This window comes from Muntiacus reevesi, chromosome 17 (genome assembly GCF_963930625.1).
Source record: "Muntiacus reevesi chromosome 17, mMunRee1.1, whole genome shotgun sequence".
In the NCBI taxonomy this organism is placed as follows: domain Eukaryota; kingdom Metazoa; phylum Chordata; class Mammalia; order Artiodactyla; family Cervidae; genus Muntiacus; species Muntiacus reevesi.
Genome location: NC_089265.1, coordinates 26,496,771 through 26,509,827, shown reverse-complemented (window position 1 = coordinate 26,509,827; position 13,057 = coordinate 26,496,771). Strand labels below are relative to the sequence as shown.

General features: G+C 50.3%; 1 long non-coding RNA gene across 1 annotated transcript in view; it reads left to right on the top strand.

Moving 5' to 3' along the window:
- Positions 1–13,057, top strand: part of LOC136148538 (uncharacterized) — a 287,598-nt gene that overhangs the window by 243,978 nt on the left and 30,563 nt on the right. The gene's annotated exons all lie outside the window — the stretch shown is intronic.

Genomic DNA, 13,057 nt, shown 5'->3' with positions numbered 1-13,057 from the left:
CTGTCCTGTGGCGGAGAGGTCTCTTCTTCACCCTGCTGTCCTCAGCCTCTGCTCAGCACCTGGCCGAGTGCTGGCAGACTGGCACGCATGCCACTGACATGGCGGACACGCAACGGCAGAGGGGGAGGTAAAGTTTTCATTAATAATGTTAATAGTGAGAGCTCGTACATATGGAGCTCCACTTGTATTCTAATGGTTATAAGTGTAAAGTCCTGATACTTCATTGGTGTCACCTCTTTATCTCTCTTAATCCTCACAGCACACCATAAGTGGTAAGAACCATCATTCCTTCCACATGTACAAATGGAGACACTGAGGCTCGGCAAGGTTAGATGATTTCCTCAGGGTTCACCTTAGCCAAATCAGAGTTGACACTAGATTTGTCAGACCCCAAAGCCAAGCTCTTAACTGTCACATCATGATCTGGCCCCCAGGAACAGAGAGACTGCTTTGCCCTCACCCAAGACAGGGAGGCTGGAGTCCCTGGAGATGCAGAGATGCCCTCAGGGAGACGAAACCATGACATAAGTCAGAACAACCTGATTTAGCAAACTGAGGCACAGGGGGGAGGGGCAGAAAAGGCAGGAGTAATTAGGGAAGGCTTCCTGGAGGAGGTGTTTGATCTCACCCTGGAGGAAGAGGAGAAGAAAAATGGCACAGCTGGCTGTGCTGATGCCTATTCTCAGCTGCTCTTCACCCAGCTCTCAGGTCCTCAGGCCACCTCTAAGCACAGGGAAGTCAACAAGGCTGAGTCTGTGGCAACTAGTCTTTCGGGTAACAACTAGTCTTTCCCCTACCAGGAGCTCTGTGTGGCCAGGAGCTGGACCAGGGCAGCCTGTCTTTCTCTGTCTCTGCATCTCTGTGACTGTTTCTCTGTGTCTCTGTCTCTGTGTGTCTCTCTGACCCTGTGCATCTTTCTGTGTCTCTCTGTGTCTCTCACGGTGGGCTGTCAGGCCCTGTGACAGGCTGGTGTGGGAGTTTTTGGACCAAGTACATCTCTGTGTCCTCTGGGCTCACCACCCAGGCAGAGGCCTGCTCTAGCCCAAGGTTGGTGATGGGCCAGACAGGCTGATTCCTGGGAGGCTCGGTGCAGAACAGCTGCCGGTTCCATTTCTGCTGCTTCCGGAGGCTGCCGCGGCCCTGACTGCACACATTTTCCCAGGCTGCGCCCGAGAGTGGGGGGTCCTCACATGCAAACAAAGGAACAGCTCAGCCCTGCAAATGGCTTTGAAAATGGGGCCACAGGGATTCCACTTGGCTGACACACTCCGCCCTGGCCCAGGCTTCCTCCCCCAGGGGCATCCCCCGGCCCCTGCCGGCCAGCTGCGTCTCCCACCGCCACCCACTCCAAAGCCCTGACCACACGGACGTGGTGGCTCAGTCCAGAATTCCCTGCACGCCCCTTCCCACGCAGGGAGGGGTGGGCAGCAGGGGTTGTGGGGGCTGACTCACCACCAGAATCCAACACCGGTCACAGAGCCTCGCAGGGCATCCACACCCACCCTGGGCTTAGCCCTGCCTGAGCCGAGCAGGGTCCTCACATGTGACTCGCCTGTCATTCTTGTCTCAGATGAGACCTCCAGCCTGAGACAGAGGGTGTTAATCCCCCCACACGCTGTTGAAGGGTGTCAGAGCATCTGTGCAGAACTTGCTAAGGGGTGACCGCAGGTGACCGCACCTGTTAGTCCAGCAGGCTTCCTGTGGGGTGTCCCTGGGGACATACAGACACATTCATAAGAGTACAGAAGCACTGATGGTATTGAAGACGTCACTTTCCAGCCCCTCTGTTTTAGGTATTCGCTCCTAAAACCTGTGTGTCTGAGCATACACTGGTGGTTTCCAGTTTTCCCACAAAACAAAGAAAGGCTTTGCCCATCCTCAATTGGGCTGTGGTACATCTCCTCAGGATGTAAAGTACTCGGCACCAAACAGCACCGCAGACTCCAGTGATCATCCAGACCAGGCGTGCTCCACACAAATGACAAGTCCCTGCAAACTCTGCACCTGGCTGCCTACCACCCATCTATCCTGGGCTAAGAGTGCAGATGTCTCCAGTACATCTTAATGTATTCATTTGAACTGAAAAATGAAATCAGAAGTTTTCCTTTTTTACAAAAAGCTATGATCTAGCTATTCGCTTTTTGCCGAGTTACATTATAAGGTGGCTGTTTTCCATAAATTGAGTAACCCAGATCTGCAACTTCAAGGTTTTGATGAACAATACTTAAAGTGTATACATCATATTCAATACACCAGACATTTTATCCTTTATAACTATTTAAACTTGTGATGTAACATCTTGGACATCAATCTCAAATGCTTAATAGTGAAAGCATTTTAAAATGCTTAAAGATATTTGAAAGGCGACATGGTTTTCCAAAATGCTTTTAGAAGGTCGTCAAACAAGAAACGTTGAAGGCCTTTGCCTGAATCCACCCCTCACACTTCAATAAGGCACAGAAGAGGATTGGTCAATAGTGACTGATGGGGACAATTTCCTCAGAGCAAGAGTTGTCTTGTGAGTCTGCTCTGTGGCCCTGGATCCTCAGGAGAGAGTGACCTCAGCCCTCTGGACAGATGCTTACTGAGCTACAGGAATCTGAGTCATGGTGACAAAACTAACTGGAACCTCTCAGGAAGGGAGCCCTCGAGGGAGCCTGATGTGAACCCAGGAGCTGGAGACACTGTGTTGATGCCTGGAGCACATCTGGAGAGGCCCGAAGGTGAGCGGCTGGATGAGGGTGGAGAAGGCAACAGTGGGGAAAACCACGCTTCCACCCAAAGCAGGAGAAAGATGAGGACGCAGGCCTTTTGAGGGCCAGGTGTGCCTACGAAGGCAGCAAGTATGATTTTGTCTTGGAGAGCCCTCCAACCAAGCAGGCTTCCTGCCAGGGCCCAGGCAACCCCAGGAGAAAGAGTCTGGCGGTGGACCCCAGAATGCAGAGCTTGAGAGGGGCGGGTCATAAGCTGTCAGCTAGAGATCGCATCTCCCCAGCCATGTAAAGGTGCAACGGGAACCCCAGGAGGACCCACAAATGCCCATCACAAGAAAATGAGCCAGTGTTTATACATGTGCTACAACACATGGCACCAGGGGCCCGATTATAACAGTCTAGGCAAGAAGGATCTTCCCACTCTCTGTCACAACCTCTTCCTCTGCTCCAGCCCTGAGGAGCCAGAGGCTGCACGGCTGGTAGAAAAGGAGATGGAAGGGAAAACAGTGAAGCTGACCATAGTGTTCCCCTGAGTCCGGGAGGAGCTGGGAACAGGGAGAGGCTTTAAAGTGGGTGGGAGAGTGAAGCTCTGGGATTAGACTGGACTGGGCTTCTTAATACACTATTTGAAAATGTGTGAGAATAAGATAAAGTGATGAAATCTACCAAAGTTGGGATATGACCCAAGCTAGTGGAAAGACAGGTCATGGTAAAACTATACATAGTCATGTTTCATTTTTCGCTACCTTCCCATAGAGCCAGACTCCACAGGCAGGGAGAGGGGTGATCAAAGTCTGGTGCTCATGGTTAGGCTTCAGAGAAAGCAAACCTCCACAGGTGATGTCAGGCAGAGAGAGGAACAAGGCAAGGAGTCCGTGCTAGAGGAAAATGATGGTGCAGATGCGCAGGGCGAGAAGGGTCACTGAGCAGCTTTGATTGCGCAGCGTGTGGCGGAGGGGGCAAGCAGCAGGCAGAGTCAGAACTGCTCCAGCAGCATCCCCACCCTCAAGCGTCCCCCCAGTTTAGTAACCGTGAGTCACAGGGGACCATCTGTGACATGGGCCAAGAGTGTGGTGCAATGTGTTAGAAGAATCTGGAAGAGAAACCTCACCTGAGATGACTGAACCTCTGAGTTGGACTTTGAGAGATGGGAGACTGGAGATGCTGAACAAGTTTATGGAAGAAAAGGGCAGACTTGCTGAGTCCTGGGCGATGCCCACACAGCCCTGCTAACCCTGTGGTCTCCCAAAGCCCAGACAGCGCTACCTACAAGCATGGATCCATCTGCCACCCTCCAGAGCCCCAGCCTCTGAGCTGTCACCACAGTCACCTGGGCTTAGGCACCCAGATGAGTTGGGGCCGCAGGTGGAACTTTCGGACGTGCCTGGCAGCCTGCCCTGCTAGGTCCATTCAATCTTCCTTCTTCTCAGCTCCAGAGCCAGTGCACCCACAGATGCAAACATGTGTACATGTCCACACACACATACATGCATGGTGACGTGTCCACACACTGCATGTGGTACTTGTCTCAGGGACCAAGCTCTTTGGGAAGAAGCAGAGTCAAGCACAGGCAAATACCTTTTGCCTCCTAGTCCCTAACTCACCAGCCATAGCCATTTTGATGAAGGCAGCCAACGATGAGGAAGAAAATAGCCCAGACTCATCCCACCCACCAGGGAAGGCTTGGGTACAGACAACTGCCGAGTCTTGCCTTGACCCTCTCCCTCCGTCACATGAGCCCTGTTAACTTCTCATGCCTTCAGCATTCTCTCTGTCTGCAGAGGAGCCCACAGCTATCTCAGGAGCACCTGGAGTCCCAAGGTCTCTGGCCTATAGGTGCTCAGTTCTCCATGCTCATGCGGGCCCCCCAGAGTCTGGACTTGGACATCTGGTTCCCCTATCTGTCCAATCTGTAGAGGGAATGCTGCTCTCTCCATGAGTGCCCCAAGAATCCCCTGAGTCAGTTCTAGGAAGGAGAAGCCCTGTGGGGAAGGGCGGTTGACCAAGTGACGTGTACTTTCCCTGAGTTTGACCTTCTCTTGAGCTCACTCCCATTTCCACCAGCATGTAACCCCATGGGAGTATTGTTCCCCTGATTGCTCTGAACAAGAACACTTGGTTGTCTGGAAGGACCTTGATGCTCATTCTCAGTTACCTGGACAGTTAACTTGCTGGCATCTAGGGCCCCAAATTTCCTGGAGGGGCGAGCCTGGGCCCAGGTCAGTTGCCCAGAGTCATGGGTCTCAAGGGTTCCAGGTGCTGGGAGCTGGTGTCCTTGGACACCCCTGGTAAGTGCTGGACCCCAGGGCCAGCCTGCATTGTGCTAAAGTGGTCAGATTGCTGTCCCCAAAGACGGTTTTTCTCTTGCTTGTCCTATAAGAAGAGACCTTCAGGAAGGAGAGAATCCCTATGTGGAAGTGAAGAAGTTTGCTAACCCAGAAAACTTCCCAAACCCATGGGCCCAAATGGGAGAATGGGGGCCTTTGCTCCGGGACTCCTTATAATTTTCCATTCTCTGTAAAACCTGTCCATTAGCCCATGCACTAGGACATCTGTCTCTACCCTGGTGCATGATAAGCAGTGCCCACCAACAAGCCAGCTAACTGTGCCATAACAAGATACTGTCGACCGAGTAGCTTAAACAATGAAAGCTTATCTTCTCACCGTTCAGGAGTCTTGAGATCAGGGTGCCCACAGGGTTGGGGTGGTAGCTGCTGGGGGTGGGCAGAGCAAGGAGGTTTCCAATACCGTTCTTTGGTCTTGTGTTGGGAACAGAAGTCTCGGGTTTGTCTTTGTTCCGGTCTCTACCCAGGCATTGCTGGGAGTGGTTACATAGTGTTGTCACTTAACAATTGTGTGATATGTGCTTGTTTCCTGTACACTAGCATCCCCGGTGCAGTCTGTGCATCCAAGACCCAGAAGGATGAGGTGTTAGGACTCGAAAGAACACCAGGGAAAGACTAGAAAGTGTTTGCTGCCCTTAAGGCTCTGCTTGCCTAGAGGAGAGTCATATAGACTTTAAACAACACTATCACAATGTGTTAAGTCCCCTGATGAAGTGATGCTTTGGGGGTCCCAGCAAGGGACCAAGGAAATGGCAACCCACATCAGTATTCTTGCCTGGAAAATTCCATGGACAGAGGAGCCTGGTGGGCTACAGTCCATGGGGTTGCAGAGAGTCAGACATGACTGAAGTGACTGAGCAGGGATGGGAGCAGAAAGAATTTCCCACTCTTTGGATGATTAAAGTGAGGCCTGGGGAGGCAAGGTGATGACAAGTTTTTTTGTTTATTTTCTTGTTTGTTGGTTGGTTTGCCAGGCCCAGGAGAGCCCCGAGCACTGCAGTGCTCCGTCTGTCTCTCCAGAGCCGGGTCTGTACATGGGGTCGCCTCCCACCCTTTGGTAGCCCTGACACTCAGCATCCCCAGAGAAGACGCTGGCAGGGCTGCCCTGAGCCCTGGCTGAGTACCTGGAGCCGTACCAGGCAGCCGATGCCCACCCTGTACTGGGGCCACCCGGACAGTGTGGTGGCTTCTCGGGGTTGGGGGGGTGTGCAGGGGCAGGGAGTCCACCTGGTCTGGTCTCCCGGCCACAGGAAGTGACAGCTCCTGGGCTCATGTCAGCAGCTGTTGCTCAGTCTGCGTGGCTCGGATAAACAGGCTGATGTCCTCAAGGCGACCTCCCTGACTCAGAGAGTTTGGGAACTGAGGTATTCGTTCCCTGGGGGGCAGGGAGGAGGCAAGGACAGGACTTGAGCGGCTGACTCACCCTCTCTTGCTATCTCTCTGTTCCCATTCTTGAGGAGTCAGGACAGAACTGGGCAATGAAAGCGCTCTCTGCGAAGGACAGGTTCCAGGACAGGCTCTCATGCCGCCCCTCACCTCTTCCAAGAAGGCAGCAGCTCGGGGCACTGTCTCGCCTTCGGGAGGCAGCCTTCCTCACGAGGCCTCTGGGTGGTCAGGCAAACGGGGGAGGGGAGAGATGATCCCACAGGGTGCCCGCCGGAGGCATAGCTAGGTAGAGTCACCACAGATATTTTTGGGGTGACATATGAATTGTAAATAAACGAGGTGGGGATAATAGCAGAAACAGCCTGGAACTTTAGTGAACAGAGGAGCCTGAAGGGGCATGAGGCAGTGCACGGTCTCAGCCCACGGCCAGGGCCGGCTTCTTGGGCAGGTGACCTCTGCAACCGTATAGGGCCCCACGCTCAGAAAGGCCCCACTCTTGGTTTAATACTCTGTTGCTACCATCTTGAAATTCACAATAATTTTCTAACAAAAGACCCACATTTTCATTGCACACCAGGCTCTGCAAATTATATAGCCAGTCCTGTCCACAGCCTTCCAGGTGAAAAGAGCCCAAGAGGGATCATGGCTGCTCAGGGTCACACCTTGTTTCTTATAAAGTAGTAGTGAAAGTGTTAGTCACTCAGTCGTGTCCAACTCTTTGTGACTCCATGGACTGTAGGCTCCTCCGTCCCTGGAATTTTCCAGGCAAGAATACTGGAATGGGTTGCCATTTTCTTCTCCAGGGGATTTCCCCAAACCAGGGGTTGAACCTGTGTCTCCTGCCTCTCAGGCAGATTCTATACCATCTGAGCTATCAGGGTTTGTTATAAAACCAGGATGGACCCCCCCATTCCTGTGTTCTTCTGTCACACACTGAATCTCACTCTGCCGTTCGTCTCTGTTCGGGGCAAGAACGTCAGACTCTTGACTCCTCAGCCCCGAGGCTCTGTGCTCTGTCGCTCTGTCCACACGAGATAGGCCTTGGCCAGCGCTGTGTGGGCCATGGCATCATGGGTGGGGCTGGGTGGTTGTTAGTTGTTGGCAGCCCACAGCTACAGGTAACTGGAGTTCAGGCAGCGATGTTGGAATCTCAGCTCAACTCTTTGTTCCTTTCAACCTCTCTCTGACCATTTTGGGTAATAGTACCTATTTTTAACAATAACACGACAGTTAAAGATAATGTATGTCAGGAACCCAAGATGTCAGCTCGTATATGTTTTGGAGAAGGAAATGACAATCTACTCCAGTATTCTTGCCTGAGAAATCCCAAGGACAGAAAAGCCTGGCAGGCTACAGTCCAATGAGGTTGCAAAGAGTCAGACATGACTTAGCAACTAAACCATCACCACCACCACTAGGTTTTCAGTAGTCACCACTGGTAGGAATCAGTGTTCATTCTCCATCCTTCCTTCACCTTCAGACTGTCACAGCTTCTCAGACCTCCACATCTCTGAGTGGCAGTTGGGTTAAGAGAACTAATTTTGGAACAGAGAGAGATTTAAGCTGCAGTTCCACCATTTCCTAGCTGGGTAAGCTTGGGTCAGTTCCTTTATCTTGCTGAGCCTCAGTTTTCTCATATAGAAAGTGGGAATAATAATGGGATTCCCTGTGTGGAGTTATTAGGAGGATTGAGTCTGTGCAAAGCAAGGATTTAGTACAGCATCTGGCATAGATCAAGTGCTTGATGAAGAACATTGTTGCTGTTTTCTATAGCTCAGCTGGGCCTGGCCTAAGGGGAAACCCCTGCCTTAGTTTTGAAGCTGTCTTCTTGAACCCTCCTAGTCACACCATAATCTAGGGACCAGCAGGATTGGCTTCACCTTGAAAATCACCAGAAATGCAGAATCTCAGACCCCGCCCAGGCCTACTGCAATAGAATCTGCAATGTAACAAGATTCCCAGGTGACTCATGGGCATTCACTTTTGAGAAGCAGTGTGACTTCCAATGCATGCAGCTGGCCTTTCTTTCTCTGCCCAAAGGGAGATGAGTCACTTCCTAGACCTAGACAGAATTCTTCTTAAAAAGGCAGAGCCCAAGCCTGCCATGGTGGATTTGACTAGAATCTCGGGCCCTTCCTGAAGGCTTGCAATGTAGCTGGGAGACTAGGCAAGTAAGGCAGTGATGTGAAGGATGTATTGAAGCATAAATGAGGGAGACTACTGCAGTGGTCCAAACAGGAAGTGAAGGGCCTGAATTAGGACAGGGTCAAGAGTGTGGGGGAGAAGGGGCTGAGTTGTAGAAATTTGTTCATCTAGAATTCAGCAGACTTAGCACCCAGGTTACAGATAAAATAGGATAAGGAAGGCTCAGGGACAACTCTGAGGTTCTAGATGGAGATAATGGGATGATAATACATTGATAGGGACAAGGTTGGCCAGAAGGAGGAGGAGAGCGTGATGATTAAGAGAAAGGAGGTATGCTTTCCATCCAGGACATGATAATTTTTTTTTTTAATTGAAATATAGTTGCTTTACAATGTTGTGTTAGTTCCTGCTTTACAACAACTTGAATCAGCTATATGTGCACATATATTCTCTCCCTAGGGAGCCTCCCTCTCCCCAGTCCCGCCCCACTAGGTCATCGTAGGACTCTGAGCTGAGCTCCTTGTGCTATACCGCTTCTCACTAGCTAGCTATTTCACACATAGTAGTTTATATGTTAGGGGCTTCCCTGGTTACTCAGCTGGTAAAGAATCCGCCTGCAATGTGGGAGACCTGGGTTCAATCCCTGGGTTGGGAAGATCCCCTGGAGGAGGGCATGGCAACCAACTCCGGTATTCTCACATGGAGAATCCATGGACAGAGGAGGCTGGCAGGCTGTAGTCCATGGGGTCGCCGAGTCGAACACACGTGAGTGGGCGCAGAACAGTGTATATGTCAGTCCTAGTCTCCCAACTTGTCCTACCCCCCCGCCCCTTCCTGCTCTGTGCTGGACACTGTGATTCTGATCGACAGGTGGCAGATTAAAGGTTTTCCATGAGAAGAGTGGGCTCCCTGTGGCACTAAATTCCCATCTCTTTCCAGCGCTCATTGTTCTGTTGAGTGCTTCAGGGCTCTGAAGTGAAAAGGCTGTGGGTTCAAATCCTGACTGTCCCTCTTAGGAGCTGTGCACCTTGTACAAGTTAACAAACCTCTCTGTGCCTCAGCTTTTACATGTACAAAACTACCTATCTCAGACCCCTGCAGAGAGGATTAAATGAATTGATATTTGCCTTAAACCATGCTGGACCATAGCAAACACTCAGATATTATCCATTATTATAATGGCCTGTTTATTTGAAATTCTGAGGTCCTTGGGGACAGGGACCTCAAATAAAATCATCTTTGTGTTGCATAACACTAAACACAAAGCAGGTATACAATATGGTCCCTGACATATGTTGTTCATTAAAGGTGGCCCGGTGGGCTGATGTGGTATCTGTACACAGATGAGTACAGATGTTGTATCCCTTTACAAATGTTCATCCCTTCCCCACTCCCTTTTTTCTAATCACAACTTAATGACTTGCAGGTAATGAGAATCTGTGCTCATTCGCAGCCTAAGCTTGGCTGTGGGTTACTCCAGTAACTGAGCTGGCTCTTGGGTAAATCCACTCTCCCCAGAGGATGATACTGCCCCTTGAGCAGGGGCAGCCTGTCCTCTGAAGATTCTCTCGTTCGTTTGACAAAGATTATCCATGTGCCAGTCAATAATAATGATGTTCACTGCCATTTCTTGAGGTCAGACACCAAGCTGAGTTTGAGTAGGACCAAGGGGCTGCACCTTGGTCTAGAGCTCACAGTCTTATCAGGGAGAGAGACGGGAAGACAGGAGATTGTAAGAGAGTGTGAGATATGTGACATGGGAGGTAACACTTGCTGCCAAGGGCCGGGCGGACTCAGGGGAGGAAGAGCACCCCAGTCTGCTCTCTTGAGATGTGTCTTCTCCCAAAAGAGGACCAAAATGGCACCCCTGAATGCATGCCAGCCCCACCCCAACGCTGCACACATTTTCTCTTTCACTGTCACCCTGGGCTTGGTGACACCGGTCAGGGTTAAAGCCTGGGAGCAAAAGGAAGGCAGAGGTCAGGTGCCAGGCACACGTGCATGGAGGAATTCAAGGCTGGCACAGATCTTAGTCAGAGTGTCTCAGGTCCTCTTTACTAGAAGCAGAGCTTGAGATCTGGGTAGAGTACAGCTGAATTATTGAGGGGGTGCTCCTCAGGGAAAACTAAGGAGGGAGAAGGGACAGAAAATCAAGGAAGGAGAAAGAACAGAGCAAGACTGTGGTCTCAGCTGAAGTCTAGTCTTCTCCCAGATCCTCAGGGTCGGGGCTGAAGAAGCCTCGCCCAGGCAAGGTACTCCCTTGGTCACTCAGCTGAGAAGGCAGGAGACTCTTGAGTTGTCAAAGGCCAGCAGGTGCAGCATCTAGGTGGGCACACTGACCCAGAGAAGGGGACCTGGGTGTGGCCTCAACACTGCCAGCACAGGCAGGTACAAGTCCAAGGTACCAGCATTCCACAAGGCCCACTTACCCCCGGATCACTTTGGTCAATCTGTGACCTCTTAGAGCTTGCACTTTGTGAACTGGGGTGTTCTACCAGACTCCTGGAAGAATCTCAGGCTACACTTTGGTGTAGAGCTTCAGTTCAGTTCAGTTCAGTCGCTCAGTCATGTCTGACTCTTTGTGACCCCATGAATCACAGCACGCCAGGCCTCCCTGTCCATCACCAACTCCCGGAGTCTACCCAAACCCATGCCCATTGAGTTGGTGATGCCATCCAGCCATCTCATCCTCTGTTGTCCCCTTCTCCTCCTGCCCCCAATCCCTCCCAGCATCAGGTTCTTTTCCAATGAGTCAACTCTTCGCGTAAGGTGGCCAAAGTAGAGCTTATTGGTGACCAATTCTTCCAAGTCTTTTCCGCAAATGCTGTCGCTGAGCACATCTACCTCATCCTGCTTGTGCATCCAGAATATTCCTAAGAACCAAGACTTTGAGTGTTTGAGACAAGCTGGTTAGCCCCACACGATTGGGTATGGACACCCTGGAAGTTGGAACTTACTCAGAAGAGCACTAGAATGAAAGTCGATACTACTGGCTTGCTGTGTGACCTTGGGCAAGTCCCCCCAGCATCCCAGTGCTCTCAACTTTGGTTTCCTCACCTGAAAAATGAGGAACTAGACTAGAAAGTTTCCAAAGTGAGATATCCCAGAGAAAGTGGACCGACAAATGTATACAGCAGATATTAAATTTACATCAGCAGTTCACACACATCTGTAAATTGATGTGTGTAGTTCTACATGTGGAGAAAAAGGAGAGTATTTGCAAGTCAGAGTGCCGGGACCTTTTATTCATATGTATTTAGACCCTTTGCTGTTTGTACTTGGCCAGCTCTGGATGGCAAAACAGTCTATTCTCTGTGGAAATTCTGACTTATTTTTCCAGCTGGTCTGCCAATTGCCAAGAAATGTCATCTGAATATCATTATTTAATCAAAGATTAGTCCATGCCTGTGATATAGGCTGTAACTATTATCTTCTTTGAATCTTTACATAAGCACACATTTTCTTCCAGGATTAGACCTCATATTCATAGAGGTAAATGCTACCCCATCCTTGACCAAATGGCCAGGAGCATGATGAAGTAACCCAGTGGGATTGTGACCCTCTTATCTGTGTGTGTGTGTGTGTGTGTGTGTGTGTGTGTGTGTGTGTGTGTGTGTGTGTGTGCATTGTATATATGTGTGTGAGTGGGAGGATGTATAAGTGAGTATGAGTGAGAAAAATACCTTTGGATTCATTTCTTACAGAAAGAAAGAGGACCTTCCTTGATCATTGGTCATATCACCATAGCCTTCTTGCAGCTGATTTCCAGTGTTTGTTTTCAGGTCAGAACATGTGAGAAATAAAACCCAGCCAAGCCTGCTGGGAGGTAAAGGGATGGACCAGACTCTATTTGCAACCCAGTCATATTGCAGATCTCTTGGGTAAAGCAGAGGAGGAGAGGGCAGGGAGGGCATGAGTTCAAGCTGTAAATGTTGGCTTGGGTGTTGGAAAACTCTAGACTGAATGACCTTAGGAGGCTCCCACTTAGCCCTGGAATGTCTCCAGCCTTCTTAAGCTCCATGTGACATCTAAGCTAATCTACTGCTTTCAGGGTTTCCTAGGACAATTTTCTCATTGGCCTTGGTCTAGCTAGTTGAGGTGATAACATTTCATTTCAGTTTTTTTTTTTAAATCAGGTTGCTCCCAGTAAAGCTGGGCCCCCACCTGCCCTCAGAATAGAGCTCATTACAAAGTTAGGACTGGCTCCCCGGTTCATGAAATCCCTTTAGATTCTTCCCTTTTTTCCAGTTTCTTGGCTTCTGCCTGGTGTTAGGGCCACACCATGGCCAAACATCTAACACCACTATTCCCAAATTATTGGCTAAATGATTATCTGCAAGAAAAAGAGAGTCCAGGGACAAGATCTGGGACCTATTAGGCTGCGTGACTGTTCCCATACACCATAGAGGGGGCAGAAGAGGTCACTGGCTTCATCTGCAAGAGCTGTAGGGACAGCAAACCTGGACC